We start from the raw sequence: 20,469 nt of genomic DNA, 5'->3' as shown, positions 1-20,469 counted from the left end.
AGTCAATTTATAGCAGGCAGAAACATAGTTCCCCAAATACGTCCACATTCTGACTCCTGAAACCTATTCATATGTTATGTTACATGGTAAAAGAAATTATACAGATATGATTAAGGTTAAGGACCAAAGATGGGGAGATTATCCTGGATTACCCAAACTGGCCAAATCTAATCTTTTAATTTTTTAAAACTAGAAGATCACAGACGAACAAAGGGATGCAAAGTGAAATGGCCCTGAATGGTCATACCTGGTTTTGAAGCTGGAGGAAGGAGACAATGAGCCTTTAAAAAGAGGGCTAACCATTTAACAACCAGTTAGAAAACAAGTCCTCAGTCCTGTATTTACAAAGAACTGAATTCTGCCAACAACTCAAATAAGAAATAAATAGATTCTCTCCTAGAGTCTCCAAAAAGGAACATAGCCTATGCATACCTCGATCTCAGTCTGGTGACAATCATACTGGGCTTCTGACCTGTAGAATTGTGAGATAATATATTTGTGTGGCTTTTAGCCACTGAAATTATAGTAATTTGTTATAGCAAAACTGGAAAGCTAATGCATTATATCTGTGAAGGAAGGCAAAGAAAGTGAGGAAAGCGATACCAAAGGAAAGCAATGATTTAATAGATTTTAATGGTCATTTTAAGAAGTGTTGCTCTCTCCAAAACTGTCTTTAATCATCTATGCATAATATCTGAGAGTAATTTTAGCAGCAACATAATTAAAAGTCAAATTTTATGAAACAAAATCAGAAGATGATTTTTTTTTAAGAAAATTAAGATGTCAATTGCTTTGGTGCTGTATTCTGTAATCTAAAATAGATTCTCTATACTACTTTCTTTAAGGAGCCCCAAATTCTTTCTTCTATGTATATGTATTCATTCATTTTAGAAAGCATGTATTGGATGCATGCTAGAATAGCTTTACCTTGGCTAGTAATGATAATTTCAAATGCTACAACATTACACTAGAATGAGGCAATAATCTAATAGTTACTAATCAAATAGTATTCCTATATCTTAATGTAGTAGTTAAAATTATGTTCATTATACCTTCACCAGAAAGTAGTGGTAGTTTAAACCTGAAAAAATACACTAAAAATATGTAGGATCCAATAAAAATATGTATGAAGTTATACAATGGCCTGCCAGTTGAAGAAAAATGACCTAACTAAATGAGATTAGCTAAAACGAGTGGCTTATCACTTCTGAAAATTTCCTATTACCTATGAAATCATAAAATATCCTTATATTTAAAACAATAATAAAACCAATCAAACTTAATTTATTATAGTTAATTCTCAACTTTCATAGTATATTATAATAGAAAAAGATTCAAAAACTGCTTACGTTTGGTTTCAAAATACATTATTGGGCAAATGTCTTCACAAAATATCATACCAAATAATAAAACCATACATCAGTAGAGTTGGAGAAACACTACCTAACTTGCCCAATTTACCTCGCTCTCTAATTCCTGACTGTAGAAGAAAAACAAGCATAGACTAAACCCTCTATCTCCAGCAATTCTGCTACCTTGAATTTTCTCTTAGCCCCCATTACATGTCAACTGTTTCAGGCAACTTTTCATGCCTCATCTCAACACTACCAAGATAGGATGAAGTGAACTATCTTTATGCTCTTCTGGATGTGACTAAATAGCATCATGTAATACATGAATTTCGTATCATTCATCTTTCTGTTACCTGACTAGCCTTGGAATATTATAATTTGGGTATCCTACCTCTACTCTTCCTTGAAGCCACACAGAAGAGTATCTAGTACATTGAAGGGAGTTACACATGCTACACAAATTCTCCTCACTATTTATCCTGTCTACATGTTTTGAGGGAGAAAAGTGTCTTTTTTTTTTAAATCTTTAAAAAAAGATTAAAAAAATCTTTTCTAATAGCTGAATCAAGTTTTAAAAAGAAAGCACCAAAGATTCACTGTCTTGCTTACATGGGATTATACTCTGCATTTAAAAAAATCAATGATAATTTCAAAAGGGGATAAAAAAAAATCTCTGTCTAAATGTCATCTGTGTTCAAATATTCACCGGAAACATTGTTTCTAGGGAAGTTCATACAAGGCTTAAGAGACAAAGCATACTTTAAAGTAAAATCTCCATTCTAATAACATCAACTTCTAGTTTCTTGTCCAACATACAAAGAACTTGGAGTCACTACCATCCTCACAAAAAGAAAAAAAAAACTGAACTAAAAATCAACAACTCTCTTAGTCTATCAGAGAAATGAGGTCAAAGAGCAAACTACTGTCCTGAAAACTGGAAAAACAAACAGGCAGATACAGAGGCTTGGGGCTTAGAAGAAGCAAAAGCCCAGGTGCAGAAGTAGTAGGTAGAAAGCAGTACTGTGGAGGGAACACCTTAAACCGTAAGTGATCAACTGCTCAGGGCCAGTACGGACTAGCTTAAGAATTAAAAATTAATAGGAGGTGCAGCCTTAAAGACAGATCTCCGAAACGTTTCCCAATTTTATTTCCATGAATCCCACCAGGTTCTCCCTGTGAAAAAAAGAGAAAAATCCTTTCCTGCTTCCAGGAGTGGAAGGGGAAAAGTAACCATTTTGAAATATTCTCAACCCTCTGTTCTATTTAATAAGGCCTGCCCATAAAAGAAACTATTTTACCAGAGCTTAACTGACATGAGGAAAGGGAAATACCCAGTTGGGGCTCACTAAAGGAATAAGACCTAATGATAGGAGTATAGAACATTTCCTCCCACACCTCCCCATATTACCACCACATCATTAGTGTTCCTATAAAATAACAGGGAAGCGCAGAAGAACTGTAGGACTCACACCCTATTTAAGGTTTCTAGAAAAACTCAAAGACAGTAAGGGAGACAAAACTAAACAGAGGAGATTTTAGCCTTGGATGGCAGAGCTATAGCAAATAGTAAACACAGTCTAATTCCTTGCCAGATAAACATAAGACCTGAAACTAACCACTCATCTACTGAAGTTCCTTTTCCCCAACACATTATGTCTAGCTTTGAACAATAAATTACCAACCATACCAAAAGGCAAAATAAAATGGTCTGAGAAGATAAATCAAGCATCAGAAACAGACTCAGTTTCGCAGAAATTCAGAATTATCAGACTTGGAATTTAAAATAACTATGATTAACACGTTTAAGAATTTATTGGGAAAAATCAACAATATACAAGAATAAGTAAGTATGTAGGCAGACAGATGGAAACTCTAAGAAAGAAAATACTAAATCAACAACACATAACAAAAATGAGGAATGCGGGTACCTGGGTGGCTCAGTTGGCTAAGTGTCTGCCTTTGGCTCTGGTCATGATCTCAGGGTCCTGGGATCAAGCCCTACACAGGACTCCCAACTCAGCAAGGAGTCTGCTTCTCTTTCTCCCTCTCCCCCTCCCCCCTCACATGTGTTCTCTCTCATTCTTTCAAATAAATAAATAAAATTTTTTAAAAAATGAAGAATGCCTTTGATGCACCCATCAGTAGAATGGACATGGCCAAGGGGGGAAAAAAAATCATAGTTTTAAGACATGTCAATAGACACTTCTAAAATATAAATGTAAAGAGAAGAAAAGAATGAAAAAATGGAATAGAATATCTGAGAATTGTGGGACAATTTTAACAGGCTTAACGTGTTATAAAATGTGAATACCAGAAGAAGATGAAAGAGAAAGGAACAGAGGAATTCTGTCAAGTAATAATGGCTGAGAATTTCCCAAAGGTAATGACAGACACAAAATCACAAATCTAAGTAGTACAGAGAACTCCAAGCAGGATAAATACCAAAAACAATACCTACGTCTATGATATTAAAATTGCATAAAACCAAATACAAATAGAAAATCTGGAAAGAAGCCAGATGAGGGACAGGGGGGATTTGAAGAAGTGTGGGGGAGGGTAGTGTGGGAATTTCATTACAGAGGAAAACAAGAATTATGTCACATTTCTCTTAGAAACGATGCAAGCATGAAACGAGACAAAACCAGAGAGGGAGACAAAATATAACAGACTCTTAATCATAGGAAATAAACTGAGGGTTGCTGGAGGGGTGGAGGAGTGGAAGGATGGAGTAACTGGATGATGACATTGGGGAGGGTATGTGTTGTAATGAGCCCTGGGTATTATATGGGACTGATGAATCACAGACCAGTACCTCTGAAACAAAGAATACACTATATGTTAACCAGTTGAGTTTAAATAAAAAAAAATTTTTTTAAACAAAAAAAAGAACAACGCAAGCAAGAAGACAGTGGGCCGAAATATTCAGTGTTGAAAGAAAAAACCCACTGGTCTAAAATTCTGTATCCAGTAGAATCACCCTTCAAATGTGGAAGAGAAATAAGACAGTCTCAGACAAAAAAAAAAAAGGTTGAGAAATTTTTTCTGCAGATCTGCCTTGCAAAAACTGTTAAAGAAATTATTCAAAGAAAAAGAACTTATATAGGTCAGAAATTTGGATGTATATAAAAAAAGGAATAGTACAAAAAAAAGAACAAATAAAGGTAAACCGTATTATTTTATTTTAACCCACTGAGCTACCCAGGCGCCCCGTAAGACTGGTTTCTTAAAAGCCATGGAGTTTTTACATTTTAAGAAAACTTTTACTGGGGCGCCTGGGTGGCTCAGTGGGTTAAAGCCTCTCCCTTCGGCTCAGGTCATGATCTCAGGGTCTTGAGATAGAGCCCCACATTGGGCTCTTTGCTCAGCAGGGAGCCTGCTTCCCCCCTTTCTCTGCCTGCTGCTCTGCCTACTTGTGATCTGTCCCTCTCTCTGTCAAATAAATAAACAAAAGTAAAATGAATGACAGCCAGATTATAGATTATGGGAGGAAGAAACTGAGAATACTCTGTTATAAAGTAATTGCATTACCTGGGAAACAGTATACTGTAATTTGAAAGAAACACTGGAAAGAAAATAATTACTACTGATAATTTTCTCGGATTTTTTTTAATGAAACCACAATGGAAGAGATAAAAAAGTAATTTTGAGATTATATATTCAAAGAAATAGAGCCCTTGGCTACCAATAGAATAATATCCTCTAAGGAATTAGGGTCTAACTGAGCTTTTTTTCTAGCTCAGAGTTTCTCAGTCTAGGAATTAAAGAAAATTTTAACAAAGTCAGGAAAGATGATCAAAGAAATAGACTACAGAAAGAAGGAAAATGAAAACTGATAAAAAAATCCGTTCTCAGTGGAGTACTTCCAACAGAAGGCGTATGTCCACTCTGCAATAAATTTATTTTAGACATTTATTGAGCAATTGTTGCATGCTTATCATATATCTCATACATTTCAGCATTATTTCTGTTCCTTAATTAAATAAGAAGCAAACACTGATACTCTTTACCCCTAAAAAGCACTGAAATTATTCTAGCAGATTAAAATTTAAGGTGACTGGTGGGGAGAGGGTGATACTAAGAAGCCTCCCAGAGAGTACTTCAGACCCTTTTGGAACTGGATTCAAGAAATGAGATGACAAGATATATATGACAAGAGATATGACAAGATAGATAAAAGAGAATTAATATAAATATTTTAATTAAATAAAAAGTACACTTTACTACTAGATTATAAGGCTTTCATTCTTTCTTACTCTGAAGGAAATCCTCTCATTAGCAAGAAACTAAAATTGGCCTGATATACCAAGAGCAATAACAGTTTTTATCTCACAACTTCATTTACAAGGTAAGATACAAACTTCTCTATTGGGCCTATTAGGAGAGTAAGAACTTTAGCCCAAAACAAAAAACAACAAAATTCATAAATTGTTAGTTATATCTACCCCTAAAGAGAACACCTAAATGCTAAGAATATCCTGATTTGGGGTATAAAGGTAAATAAACTGAACTGAAAGAAAAATTCTTAAAGATTTAACTATATCCATGAAATTCTATGCCTCTTCCAATGAAAGAAAAAAATCTCAGGAATTAGACCAAATAAATTACCTACCTGAATTAGTAAAAGATGAACTTTAAAACATTTTAAAAAGGAACACCTTTTAAAGAACCTTGGGATAATCAACCTGGTAGCAACCTAGTTCTAACTGACAGAATGAAATTAAATCATTTGTAATTGGTATAGTGAAGCAATCGTTTATTCTCAATTCTCTGCTCAAAATGATTATGTACAAGTTATTTTTATTAAACAGATATTCACAGAACAGTTGAAAATAGCTTAGTTCTACCTAAGCATCTCCTTTTCATATTACTCATTTGCTTATTAGGAAGCTCTGATTTCACAAATAAACCAAGAGGAGTCAGTACAGAAATCTGACTTATAAGGGCACCTGGCTGGTTCAGATGGTTAAGAGTCTGCCTTTGGCTCAGGTCATGATCTATAAGTCCTGGGATCAAGCCCCATGTTGGGCTCTCAGCTTCTTGCTCTCTTGCTTCTCCCTCTCCCTGTACCTCTCCCCCTGGTTATACTCTATGTCTCTCACTCTCAAATGAGTAAGTAAAATCTTCAAAAGAAAAGAAGTCTGACTCATAAATGTATCACAAGTGTAAACAAAGTTTGATATTATCAGGTTTTGCCATATTGGAGGTTTGATAATATTCTGGAGACAGATTTTTGCTTTTAACACAATCTATACTAAATTATATCTATTTTGTGTTACTCAGTTCCACTTCACTTATTAATAAAAAATAGCATTTAAAAAACTCCATGACAGGAGTGTTTTGAGGAAGACGGTGGCGGACTAGAAGAACATTAGGTTTGTATAGTCCCATGAACACAATTAGATAACTATCAAATCATCCTAAGTACCCCAAAAATCAATCTGAAGACTGACAAAACAAAAATCACAATTAAAGGTACAGAAGAGACCACAATGGAGAAGACATGTGTTCGCTAAACTAAAAAAGAATAAAAACAGTAAAATTTTTTTTTTCTTTTTTTAAAGATTTTGTTTATTTATTTGACAGAGAGAGGGACAGATCACAAGTAGGCAGAGCAGCAGGCAGAGAGAGGGGGGAAGCAGGCTCCCTGCTGAGCAAAGAGCCCAATGTGGGGCTCTATCTCAAGACCCTGAGATCATGACCTGAGCCGAAGGGAGAGGCTTTAACCCACTGAGCCACCCAGGCGCCCCAGTAAAAGTTTTCTTAAAATGTAAAAACTCCATGGCTTTTAAGAAACCAGTCTTACGGGGTGCCTGGGTGGCTCAGTGGGTTAGAGCTTCTGCCTTCAGCTCAGGTCATGATCCCAGGGTCCCGGGATGGAGCCCCACATTGGGCTCTCTGCTCAGCGGGGAGTCTGCTTCCCACCCCCTCTGCCTGCCTCTCTGCCTACTTGTGATCTCTCTCTCTATGTCAAATAAATAAATAAAATCTTAAAAAAAAAAAAAAAAAGGAAAAGAAACCAGTCTTACTCTTTTTTTCTTCAAAGTGCTATTGGTAGGAGATTTCAGGTATGAGCAATGACTTGACTTAGAACATGTTATCCCTGAAAGGGAATGTTAGGAACATGCGCACAGTATAACTTTTACTTATAACTTTTTTCAGGGCTGAATAAGGACAGCTTTATTGGGGCATACAATTCCAGATTAATAGTTATTTTCTCTGGGTGTTTTTTAGTTTCCATGGTTGTAGCTAATACTTTTGCTATCAGTTAGATTTAATTGAGATTGTAGGTAATCAGGCTTTGTTCTCTGGTTTCTTTTACAGCATTTCCTATGTCTTTTATGGACTGCAGATTCACTACCATGTCTAGGTGTAGACTTTGTTTTATTAATTTTCTTAAGGACTCAATGTATTTCCTGAATCTTTTACCAACTCAGAATAATGTCTCATTTAGTCTTATTTCCTTTACTTGATTACATTCCTTGAGAATAAAGAGTATAGCTTGCACTTAATTGTAGTTCAAACAAAAGCAAGTGGAAGAAGATGCTCAACAAAATTTTGTTGATTTTTAACTTTTTCCAAATATTCATTATTGAAATAGCAGAAGCAAGCCTAAAAGAGAACCCTGTAACTCAGCTGATTATTCATTTATCCTCCCAATTCTTTCTGAGGATTTCTCAGTCTCATACGTTTCAGAACAAAATATTTAATACAATACACATGGTGTTCTTAGATTTTAAAGTGAATAAAAGTGACTAATAATGAATAAGATACTGCTTAATTTGGGCTTTTTGTAATATTTTATCTGCTGTATATCTACAAAAATACTGCAGCTAAAATCCAGCATGGCTGATTCCAAAGCATGCTCATGTTACTATGAGACTGAACTTTACTACTGGATAATCTGAGCATCTGTAGTACTTCCACTGTCAGAAAGTCTGAGTGAAATATTATAGTTCCCAGAGTATGACATCCCTATAGCCCTTCCAGCCTTAACTCCTTCTTAATTACTATCTCTACACTGTCAGACATAGATACAAAACACTGAGTCACTTTTCAGTGCTAGAAGAATAATTCAGCATCAATTTCATGTTACTGTCCAAGGAAGTGGGTAGGAGAGTCTTGGCCATCTCAAAGAAAAGTCATCTCCATCAGTTTTTTAGGTTGTGATTTGAGGAATGCAATAAGAGCTTCGTAGAAAGAAATTACCTACAGTTCTCCCTTCTGTAAGATCTCATTATTCTGCCTCAGGGCCTCACCTGAGTTTTGATAAATTAAAAATTTCTTGTTCATTATCAGTATATATTCTTACACTTGTTGTGTGTCTCTGTATATAGGTCATATATTTCAATACTTATTTTTAAAAAATATATATCCATCTATATAGATAAGATGGATATAGATATTTATGTGAGTGTATAAGCACTTATGCATACACACACACACCCCTATATTTTATTAATTTCCATATTTACCTATCTACAGAGAATAAACTATGAATATATATGAATGTATATGTACAGATATGAACAGGTTGTTGAGGGCCTAGAAGCAATGCAAAGTCACTGATGCACAGACCTTGGTGTGTATACAGTGTATTTATATATGTACGCATATGTAAACACTTTTTCAATAATGGTAACTGGAGCTCATTGGAGAGAGGGTTGATTCAGAGACTTGGGTTTTATGTCCCATTCTCCACTACGAGGAACCATGGATTGTAAGAGAAAAGGTGGATTCAGGGCTTGGAGCGCAGCAACTAGAAATGTGAAAAAAAGGGGAGATTTTTTTGTACCAAGAAATAAGAAAATACTGAAACAGCAGTGAAGAAATGTTAAAATAACACAAACAACTGCTTGACAAAAATTCTTCTGGTGAAATTTGGGATAATTTAGGCATTAAAATGAGGACGGCAATATATCATACGACTCACTGAATAAAATAAGAATCTATGAGAATCTATGATATAAACAACTGAATGAATGAAATTTAAAAAAAAAGAGAAAGCTCTTTCTTATGTAGAATACCAACTAACATATATAGAAGACATAATGGAATTAAAAAAAAATCAATGGATGCTAAAATTAACAGGGTGAGTTTCTGAAAAGAACAGGCTCAAGTACCTGCCAAAAAAGTACCTATTAATTACAAAGAGGAAAATAAAAATAATATATGGTATGATGTGACAGACATCACCAATATTTGAACAAAAAAATGTACCTTTTAAAATTTAAATGTAGTTGACATATAATATTAGTATCAGCTGTACAACATAGTGATTCAACATTTATATATATTATGAAATGTGTACCATGATGTCTACTTAACATCTGTCACCATACATAAAGTTACTACAGTATTATTGACTATATTCATTCATTCAAAATCATGTACTCTTGATATCATGCATTGAGGACAAAAAGTCATTTCTAGGGTATTTCTGTCAAAAATACATAACCTGAATGTAATCATGAGAATACATATGAGAAAATCAAACTGAAGGTCATTCTACAAACTCCTCAAAAAATGTCAGTGTCTAGAAATATAAAGAAAGGCTAAAGAATGATTCCAGATTAAAAGAGAAAAAAAGGACAACAACAATTAAATGCAGTGTATGAACCTGGATATGACCTTGGACTTGAAGAGTATTAGCTATTAAGTATATTATGTGACAATTAGCAAAATTAAATGTGGTTTATAGATTGTATTATATTAAATCAATATAACATTTCCTGATTTTGATAACTGTACTATAGTTATGTTCAAGAGAATGTACTTGTTCTTAAAAAATACACACAAATGAGTGACTCTTAATCTCACAAAACAAACTGAGGGTTGCTGGGGGGAGGGGGTTTGGGAGAAGGGGGTGGGATTATGGACATTGGGGAGGGTATGTGCTTTGGTGAGTGCTGTGAAGTGTGTAAACCTGGTGATTCACAGACCTGTACCCCTGGGGATAAAAATATATGTTTATAAAAAATAAAAAATTAATTAAAAAAAAATACACACAAATGTACTGGTGGTAAAGGGTATGATGTTTCCAACTTACTCTCAAATAGTTCAGAAAAAAATCATATAATATACATGATTCCTTAAAATTATGCAACTTTCCTGTAAGTGTGAAATTATATCCAAACAAAACGTTATTTTAAAGTTTCCTAAACTGTTCATATTCCTACTTCAGGTGCTACTGACACTGCATCTATTTTCACAAGTATTTCAATTGAAATGTGGCAAACGACTAATAGGGTAACAACAATTTGCTTTCATCAAAACATTATAATTTCTTGAAATGTTATGACAGGACCACAACTATATTCTATGGGTATAATTTTCATCCTTTATTGCTTGTCAAAATCAAGGACTCAATGGAGTAAGTCTTAGAGTTTGCTAAGTTTGAGCCAGTGTTTATCTCCCACCTAAAATTCTCAAATTCTCTTAACTTCCTCCATTAATCTTTAATTCTCCAAAACTCAATTCAAATGCTACCTCCTACTTTACATTTTGACTTATTCTGCCAATGAACTCTACCTTTATTATGGTATTTAGTGTTCCATCTTGATTATCTCACATTCTCATTTATCCACTGAAGTGAGCATCTTAAAAGCAAGAATTATATCCTACTTTATTTTAGCATCAACCACACTGTAGATAAGCAATATATGAAAAATGAGTGAATGAAAAACAATGGGTAGTGCTTGCAAACATATGGTTTTTCAGTTTATCAAGAACTATAAGTAATACAGCACACTTGAAACTCTGCATATAACTTCTATTCCCTCAAAACTTAACTAATTACATCCTACTATTGAAAACCTTACTAATAAATAATGTAGTCAGTTAAATAACAATACGTTGCATGTTATATATATTTTGTACCTAAGAATATATATACATATATACTTACAATAAGGTATGTGAGAAAAAAGAACATATTAAGAAAATCAAAAGGAAGAGAAAATACATTTACAGTACTATACTGTATTTACTAAAAAAAATCTGTGGTGGACCTGCATAGTTCAAACCTGTGCTATTCAAGGGTCAACTATTACACTGGGACTGAGAATCATTTAAAATAAAGATCTACCCAGTATGTCACCTAACTATTTAAAAAACAACACTTTCCCCCTCTTAAAGCCCCATTTATCCAAACTCTACATTCATCATAGCTCCCTCCTAGGAAAGGGTGGGGGGACGGAGGGTTGGACAAGAGGGAGAGATGGAAGAAGGAAAAAAAACTATAATTTATAAATAATTAAAGTTTAATATTATTCAATAATGTCAGTTTGGTTAAATCTAAAAAGGTTCTCTTGCATCTTTACATTAAAGAGACTATGAAATGGCAATGAGCTGTTTAATTAGAACTAAAGCAGATTTACCCCAGGTGCATGTCCTCTTAAGTGAGAGCTACTTCTTAAATTTCACTAAAATTGTCTCCATCTCATCCCTATTTTCCCTCTTAAAAGCTTTTATACATCACCATCAGTGGGTACATTCTAATCTTTAGTCTTTTGAAGTAACTGCTTTTTCAGCATATCTTTGAAATAAAATTCATTCCTCCAATCTTCCATTAGCATTCCCTGGAGTTCTAGTCTGTATTCCTAGCTGTCCTTCATTTAGATCAGCTTCAGCTCAGATGCTCTCACATTTTCCTTTTACCTCTTCAAAAGAATAGTCCTCCTTATTTTATGCCATCTTTTCTCCAATAACCAGATTCTTAAACAGCTTACCAGAGCAATAGAGTTGTAAATGTATTCACCTAACTACTGATATCTCCTAGAGATTTCACGGGCACCTCAAACTGACTACATTCAAAGTAAATCCAACTATACATGTTTTAGGTACCTATTTTCTCCTGGCACATTCCTCCAGTATGTTCATCAATACCACAAATGACACCATCATGCACCTAACTTCTCAAGCTACAAAAATGTCTTGAGCCATTCTTCTTCATCTTCAACCTACAATCGATCATCAAATCCCTCAAATGGATGGTGGAATTTCTCCACATTTCCTCATGTCTACTATCACCATTACAGTCCACTGTAGTTATCAAAAGGTAAATATCTCCCCCTTGGATTGCTTCTGTCGCTTCCTTCTGCTGTATTGAATACTTCCTTCAGATCCTACCTCCTGTTAGCAGACCTATTACTCATTTAAAAATGTAAATATGATAAATTCCCAGTACTATTAGGGTAAGACCCCAGTACTTAAATTGTGCAATGTCCTATTAGACCTGGCCCTGGCCTACCTCTCATGTTTTATTTATAGCATTCTATTTCTTCATTTTTTGTCTTGTGTAGTCACAATGACTTTAAGTTTTCAGATATATCAGGATCTTTTCCAGCTCACAACCTTTGCAAACACTGTTGCTTTGCTTGGATTCCTCTTTCCATTTATTGCTTATTCCATTTATAGCTTATTCCATTTATTGGGGACCTTGCCTGGTCCCCAATCTACCCACAACACACAGCTAAGAATCTTGCATTCCTCCTTTCTAACACTTAGATCATTAATGATATATCTTTTCCAAAATCTGTCTTTGCCTTCAGACTTTGATCTTTCAACCATATAAATCTGTCTCAGGCTGAACGTCTAGGGCCTAACCCATGTAAAGGAAATATTTTTTTAATAAAAAGTAATAATAATAGCAAACATATGCATAACATTTACACTAATGTAAGTTCCTTCAATAAATCTTCACTCTTTAATCTTCACAACAACTCTATAGAGTAAAGGAGGAAACCACCGCATTTAAATGATTATGTAACCTGTCCATGGTCACATAGCTAAATAAGTAATATAGTCCGGATTTAAATGTAGGCAATTTGCCTGTTCTGAAGTCTAGAATCTATTTTCTGAACTTACATGATACACTGCATCTCCTATGTTACAAAGTCAATACAGTCAAAAGACTGCTAATACTACGTTTTGTCCACATTCATAATGAAAAGACATTTAGTTTAGAGGTTAGTAAAAGAAAGATGTAACTTTTTTTTTTTAAGATTTTATTTATTTATTTGTGTGTGTGAAAGAGAGAGTGCACAAGCAGGGGATGCTATAGGCAGAGGGAGAAGCAGGATTCCCACTGAGCAAGGAGCCCAAGGCAGGACTTGATCCCAGCACCCTGGGTTCATAACCTGAACCAAAGGCAGACACTCAACCGAGTCACCCAGGTGTCCCAAGAAACATGTGATTTTTATCCCATGAGGTTCACATATCCTACCCAGTCAGTCCTATCCCTTTTGGTTTAAGAATCCCTGGCCTAAGGGGCGCCTGGGTGGCTCACTGGGTTAAAGCCTCTGCCTTCGGCTCAGGTCATGGTCCCAGGGTCCTGGCACTGAGCCCCGCGTTGGGCTCTCTGCTCAGCAGGGAGCCTGCTTCTTCCTCTCTCTCTGTCTGCCTCTCTGCCTACTTGTGATCTCTGCCTGTGAAATAAATAAATAAAATCTCTAAAAAAAAAAAAAAAAAGAATCCCTGGCCTAAGCATTATCACCCGGAGCCTGCAGAACTTCCCACAATAAGCAATAACGTGGGCTCAAAAGGAAAAATTGTCCTAATCCATATCTCTTCTGAGATGTACACTATTAAAAGCAAAGCTCTAGATTACTTTTATGGCTATACAAATTTATGATTTTAGTTTTACTATTAGGCATATTCAAATGATTTGAGATGAAACGTTAGAGCCCAATTTTCCCTGCCTTATTTTTTTTTAAGATTTTAATTTATTTATTTGACAGACACACAGCAAGAGAGGGAACACAAGCAGAGGGAGAGGGGAGAGGGAGCAGCAGGTTTCCCGCCGAGCAAGGAGCCAGATGCAGGGCCCAAACCCAGGACCCCGGCACCATGACCCAAGCCAAAGGCAGACGCCCAATGACTGAGCCACCCAGATGCCCCAATTTTCCCTGCTTCTCTTTTTTTTTTTTAAATTTTTTATTTTTTATAAACATATATTTTTATCCCCAGGGGTACAGGTCTGTGAATCACCAGGTTTACACACTTCACAGCACTCACCAAAGCACATACCCTCCCCAATGTCCATAATCCCACCCCCTTCTCCCAAACCCCCTCCCCCCAGCAACCCTCAGTTTGTTTTAATATCAGTTGTCTATGTTTCAAAACAAGAAGAATAAGGATTCCATGGTTCCTGAACTCAGGTATTCAGGACAATACAATCACTGTGTCATCGGGGTAAAGAATCCCACTAATTTTTCATGAACTTTTCTTCTGTCCTTGTCACTCTGTTGAAGTAGATATTTATAAAACCAACTGCAAAGGCAAACAGGCATATTTGAATGACTCTGTGCCAATTTTTATCAGCATACTCAAGTAAACGCATTACAGTTTACATGTAGATTAATACAGTTTAATAACAGGTATGAGAAAGCCAGAAAAAGAAGCAAACTATACATTGGATATTGCATATGCAAATAATAAAATTGCTATATTTACTCTACTGAATGAAAACCACTTACAAAAAAATAAGACTACACTGTAGTTAGCAAAACAAAACAAAAACACACAAAAAACCAGGTACACTAATAAACTCAGAGCAGCCTTTGCTATGCCATCTGAAATCTTCAAGTAATTTGTAAAATTGAGATAGTATCAGCAACTACATTATGGATTAACACTATCCCTATTTATTTCTTTTTCAAAACAAGGTAAGTGTTCCCTGCAGTGATAGTAGGAATCAAAACAATACTATTTTCACCTGTCTCCATTTACCTTCCCACATAGAGGGCTTTAACAATTTAACAAGAAAGTCTAGAAAAGAAGACAATTCTATTGGACATAATAATGTAGATTCTACTGGGAATCACTGTTCTAAGAAAGATGGCCTATCTTGGGGTGCCTGGGTAGCTAGGTGGGTTAAAGCTTCTGCCTTCGGCTCAGCTCATGATCTCAGGGTCCTGGAATCGAGCCCCTCATTGGGCTCTCTGCTCAGTAGGAAGCCTGCTTCCTCCTCTCTCTGTCTGCCTCTCTGCCTACTTGTGATCTCTGTCTGTCAAACAAATAAATAAAATCTCTAAGAAAGATGGCCTATCTTAAGTCAAGAGATACTCTCTTTCATAACTACTCTCACTGAGGGACACAGGAGAAACCAGTTTCCTCCCATTCTCCTGTTTCTCCAACTAAAAGCAAAATAAAAATAAAAATAAAAAAAAATTTAGATTTCAACTTATAGCCCCAGTGGAATTACTGGTATTTGGATTTGCCTTTTTGATATAAACAAGTAGACAACTGTATGAAATATATTAAATTGTTCTCAAACAGTGGGGAAATACATGGTACAAACCTATGATCCCTAAGAGAAAAGTAAACAAGGGAGATGAGTCCCATAATTACTTCAGCTTTCCACCTGAAGGCAACTTCTAGGCTGCGACCCAGGTACGATAAAACCCAAGCAGAACCCAGTGGCCTTAACAAGTTCTGGAGAAAGAAATTCAAGTTTAGGGAAAATAAGGCAGCTGAAATTTGCAGGCAAAATATCGAACATAAGGGACTGATGGAGAAAAGGAGCTCAAGAAATCAACATGTAGCTTCTTTACATCTTAGGCTAAGCTGTATATGCACAGGGAGAAACTACCTAGAAACCAAAGAAAACTACTGGGAAAAAAACACTGGGAAGTTTAAAGGTTAACGATTTCAAAAGCTTTTAAAGGTCTTGAAGACATCTGAGTTAAAGCAAGTCCCATTGAAAAGGCTTCACTGAATACCTGGGGTATTCAGTAGTGAGCCAAGGAGCATAAAACCTCAGAAGAGAGCTAAAATATCACGAGAGTAAGAACTACTCTAGATCTACCTTAGCAAAGCTAAAAAACAAATCTGTAAGTGATCAAGCTGCTCCACAACAAACTTAATGGCTGCCAAAATAAATATAATGTTCTTTAAAGGGAGACAACAATATCCACTCACTGATATAACGTTTATAATATCCACCATGCAATACAAATCACTACAGACATTCACAGAAAAGGGAACGTGTGATCCATAAATGGGGGGAAAAATCAGATCTAGAAATGATGAAACTAGGAGGCAAGTTCATTAAATAAGTTACTGTAAAAACATTCAAGGATGTAAAGGAAAACATAAATATAATTAAGAAACAGGAAAAAAAACAAGGTGCTACAGAGAAATGAAAAATACAGTATCAGAAATAAGGAATTCAATGGGCAAATTTAACAGGAAATTAAATACTGGAAGAGTAGATGAGGGAATATGAAGATACAGCAATAAACGCTATCCAAAATGAGAGAAAAGAAGGAAAAAATGAACAGCGCTTCAGTACCCTTTGAGACAATGACAAGTAGTTTAACATACATGTAATTGGAGTACAGGAAGTGAGAAAGAGGAAAGAAGAAATATTTGAAAAAATAATGGAACATCATCTTTCAGAGTTGATAAAAACTATAAACCCACATATCCAAGAAGCTCAACAAAGAACATAACCAGAAAGAACCCCAAGGCACATTCATAACCAAACTGCTGAGACCCTGTGATAAAGAGAAAGCCTCAAAAGCATATAGAGAAAACAATATATTAGATTGAAGGGATCAAAGATAAGAAAAACCACTTCTCAAAAGAAGCAACATAAGCCAGAAGAAAATAAGGAACACTTTTTTTTAATTTTTATTTTTTTTAAAGATTTTATTTATTTATTTGACAGACAGAGATCACAAGTAAGCAGAGAGGCAGGCAGAGAGAAAGGGGGAAGCAGGCTCCCTGCTGAGCAAAGAGCCTGATGTGGGGCTCAATCCCAGGACCCTGGGATCATGACCTGAGCCGAAGGCAGAGGCTTTAACCCACTGAGCCACCCAGGCACCCTAAGGAAACACTGAAAATAATACGAGAAAAAAAAAAACAAAAAAACACCCCATCACCTGGAAATCTACATACAGTGAAGCTATCCTTCAATAACAAAGGCAAAATAAAGCCCTTTCTGGACAAATAGAAATCAAGAAAATTAAATGGCAGCAGACTGGTACTAGAAATATTATAAGATAATCCTTATGCTAAAGAAAATGACTCCAGATGGAAACGCACATATAGGAAGAAATGGAACCACAATGTTATGAGGCTCTCACATTATATGTGAAGTGATATAATTTTATTTGAAGATAAACTGTGGAAAGTTAGGGATGCATATTGTAAACCCCAAAGCAATCAACAGTAAAGGAAAACAACGTGGCATAGCTAACAGCCAAAAGAGGAAGTAAAGTGGATAACTACCAAAAATACAATATATTTAATTAGATTTATTACTTTCAGCTAAGGTTTTTCTTATGCATGACAGGATGAACTTTTAATGAAGTATGTAATATAAAGCAGTTATTTCCCTATCTCTTTCTTTTTATTTTTTTAGAGATATTTATTTATTTATCTGTCAGAGAGAGAGAGAGAGAGAGAGAGCACAAGTAGGGGAAGCGTCAGGGAGAGGGAGAAGCAGGCTCCCCACTGAGCAAGGAGCCCAATGTGGGATGCAGGATGCAGCACTTAATCCCAGGACCCTGAGATTATGACTGAACTGAAAGCACATGCTCAACCAACTGACCACCTAGGCATCCTTACCCATTTCTTTTTGCACAGACATTAATTATACAGTTTCTCCATGGATGAAAACTACACAATCAGAATACAGATATTCTAGAAATTCAACAAAGACCATTCTGCCAAAAAAAAACCCACCCTAGATTCCTACTTAGATAAAATATAATTTTTGCAAACCCAAGTGTTAATTATTGTCAGTCATATATGACAATATCAAAATAGGTATGATCACAATTTGAATTGAAGTTCAGAGGTAAATCTTTTCTCAGAGTATGAGAACATAACCATTCATTTTGAATACAGTTCAAGACATTTTAAAAGTAGGTTTCATTCTGCAAAAGACCTAACAGGAAAAAATAATGTTTCTACTTCTAAAATTCCATTAAGAAACAAAAACACCTTTCCAAAGATCCCTGCACAATTTCAAAAAGTAAACTTTAAATACTTATATATTAATTTAATGAATACATGCTAAAGTTAGTCACCAATAAAATATAAAACTTCTTAAACTGAAAAAATACCTTGTATTTTGGCTTGCCAAAAGCAAATGAACTAAAAAAAATTTACCTTAAATATATAATACATAATTTTAGTGATATCTGAAAGCTATTTTATTATATAAAATATTTTGCTTTGGAGAGCCTTACCAGCTGGTACCATTTGCCCAGAGAGACAGCTGTTTTTTAGTTTCCCTATCTCAGCACGTTTCCAACTGTCAGTTCTAACTGTATGCAATCCCATAGTGACAGAATACTTTAAGAGAAATGGCTCATTAACTGTGAATCTACAAAGTCCACTCTCTTCAGTGAATTCAAATTAAACACACAGACTTGCTAGCTCATAACAGAATTCCCCACACATTTTTTGTTGTTCTTTTGCACTGTCGACTCAAAGTAAAATATTCACACCATCTACTATCAAATATTTTGCTCAATCCTATAAATGCACGGACATAAAAAAAATGGTAGTGGAAGTATTTCTTCAAAAATTATGAATTAAAGAGCTATTTTAATAAAATAAGAACTTCCCAATTCTGTTACAGTGTAAGTAGCTTACAATTTTGCAGAGTATTATGGACAGTAATACTCAAGTGTGTAATGCACAAATGTTTCTTAGAAAATTCCTAGTAACAACTCTAAGAAGAGACTGATATTAAAAGGAAAGAAATAAATAGGATACCTCTTCATTGTTTTATAGACTACAAAATTCCTAACTAAACCTTTCACCTCTCACCTGTGCCAGGAAGAACCCCCCGCTGTTTTTACTTCTAGGTTTTCAATACTGACACTACATTTTTCTTTAATATTTCTACCGAATCAGTCATCACTAAACGTAAGTTGTCTGAATAACCTGTTGTCAGGCTTCAGAAGTTATCTAGTTCAGCCACACTAGGTTTTAGCAAAAAATACTCTACGTGACAGACTAGTTGTGTCCCTGAGTTGATTTTAATATTAGCATAACATAAAGATAGTTGTTCTAGGAGCTAGAAGGGAAATCAGTACAGATGAACATTAAATATGTTTTCTAAGTACTCCAGTATAGCTTCAACTAGTTATTCTGTATTCAAAGAGATACTTCAGGATGCAAAGCAAACCTAAAAAAATACAAAATCTTTTCATATAGTATATTCTACATACTTCTTAGCAATCAAAACCTACATTTAACCTTAGGTTTGCAAAACCGTATTATCAGTAAACACTTTGACAAACTGGTCTTCCCCTTTTCAAGTTACATCTGCTCTAATTCTAGAAAAAAGGAGTTGAAATATATCACTTTCTAATTCAAGATTTGATAATCTCATGTAATCAATTAACCTCTGCCTCAAATTATTTCACCTGTAAGAATAGCCCAGACACAACTTTCTCCACAGGATTCTTTTTTTTTTTTTTTTTAAGAGAGAGAGAGAGGGCATAAGCAGGGCTGAGAGAACTGAGAGGAAGAGAATCAACGTGGGGCTCGATCTCACAATTCTGAGATCATGACCTGAGCAAAATCAAGAGTTGGATGCTTAACAGATTGAGCCATCAAGGTGCCCCTGTACTGGAAGATATTTTTAAGTCAACTTATAGTCAATGACTACGCTAGTTTTTGTTAAAGTATTCCATACAGTTTTGAACCTTGCTATACTGACCCCAAACACTCAGTTTGAATAAATTAAGTTCCAGAATTCTGTGTAAATTCTCTATCATACTGCAAAATAATCAGAATCCCTCTGTTCTGATCAAACAGTTCACAAATGCCCAGAAAGAGATTCTCAATAGTATTTATAACTGTACACACACATACACTCACATATATGAATATGGATATGTGGAGATGCATGAGTGCATCCCCAAAGGAAAAGAGGTTCAAGGAACAATTTGTGCAGTCTTTTCTTTAAAAATTGGGGGAAAAAAACCCCTGACAAATTCATGAAGAATAAAATAAAGAATGTAATGAGAAGTCCCATCTGCCTATGACATAATAGCCAAGCATGATTTTTTAAAATCTTTTCCTTTAACTAATTTAACAAAATGTTCTTAAAACCTAGAGAGTATTGAGATGGCGGTGGGGTATCAATTAGCAT

General features: G+C 35.2%; 1 protein-coding gene across 7 annotated transcripts in view; it reads right to left on the bottom strand.

Moving 5' to 3' along the window:
- Positions 1 to 20,469, bottom strand: part of FAM172A (family with sequence similarity 172 member A) — a 423,647-nt gene that overhangs the window by 308,048 nt on the left and 95,130 nt on the right. The gene's annotated exons all lie outside the window — the stretch shown is intronic.

The sequence above is a fragment of the Mustela erminea genome, chromosome 3 (assembly GCF_009829155.1).
Source record: "Mustela erminea isolate mMusErm1 chromosome 3, mMusErm1.Pri, whole genome shotgun sequence".
Lineage (NCBI taxonomy): Eukaryota > Metazoa > Chordata > Mammalia > Carnivora > Mustelidae > Mustela > Mustela erminea.
Note: the sequence above shows the minus strand (reverse complement) of the source record. Positions and strands in the feature narration are given on the sequence as shown.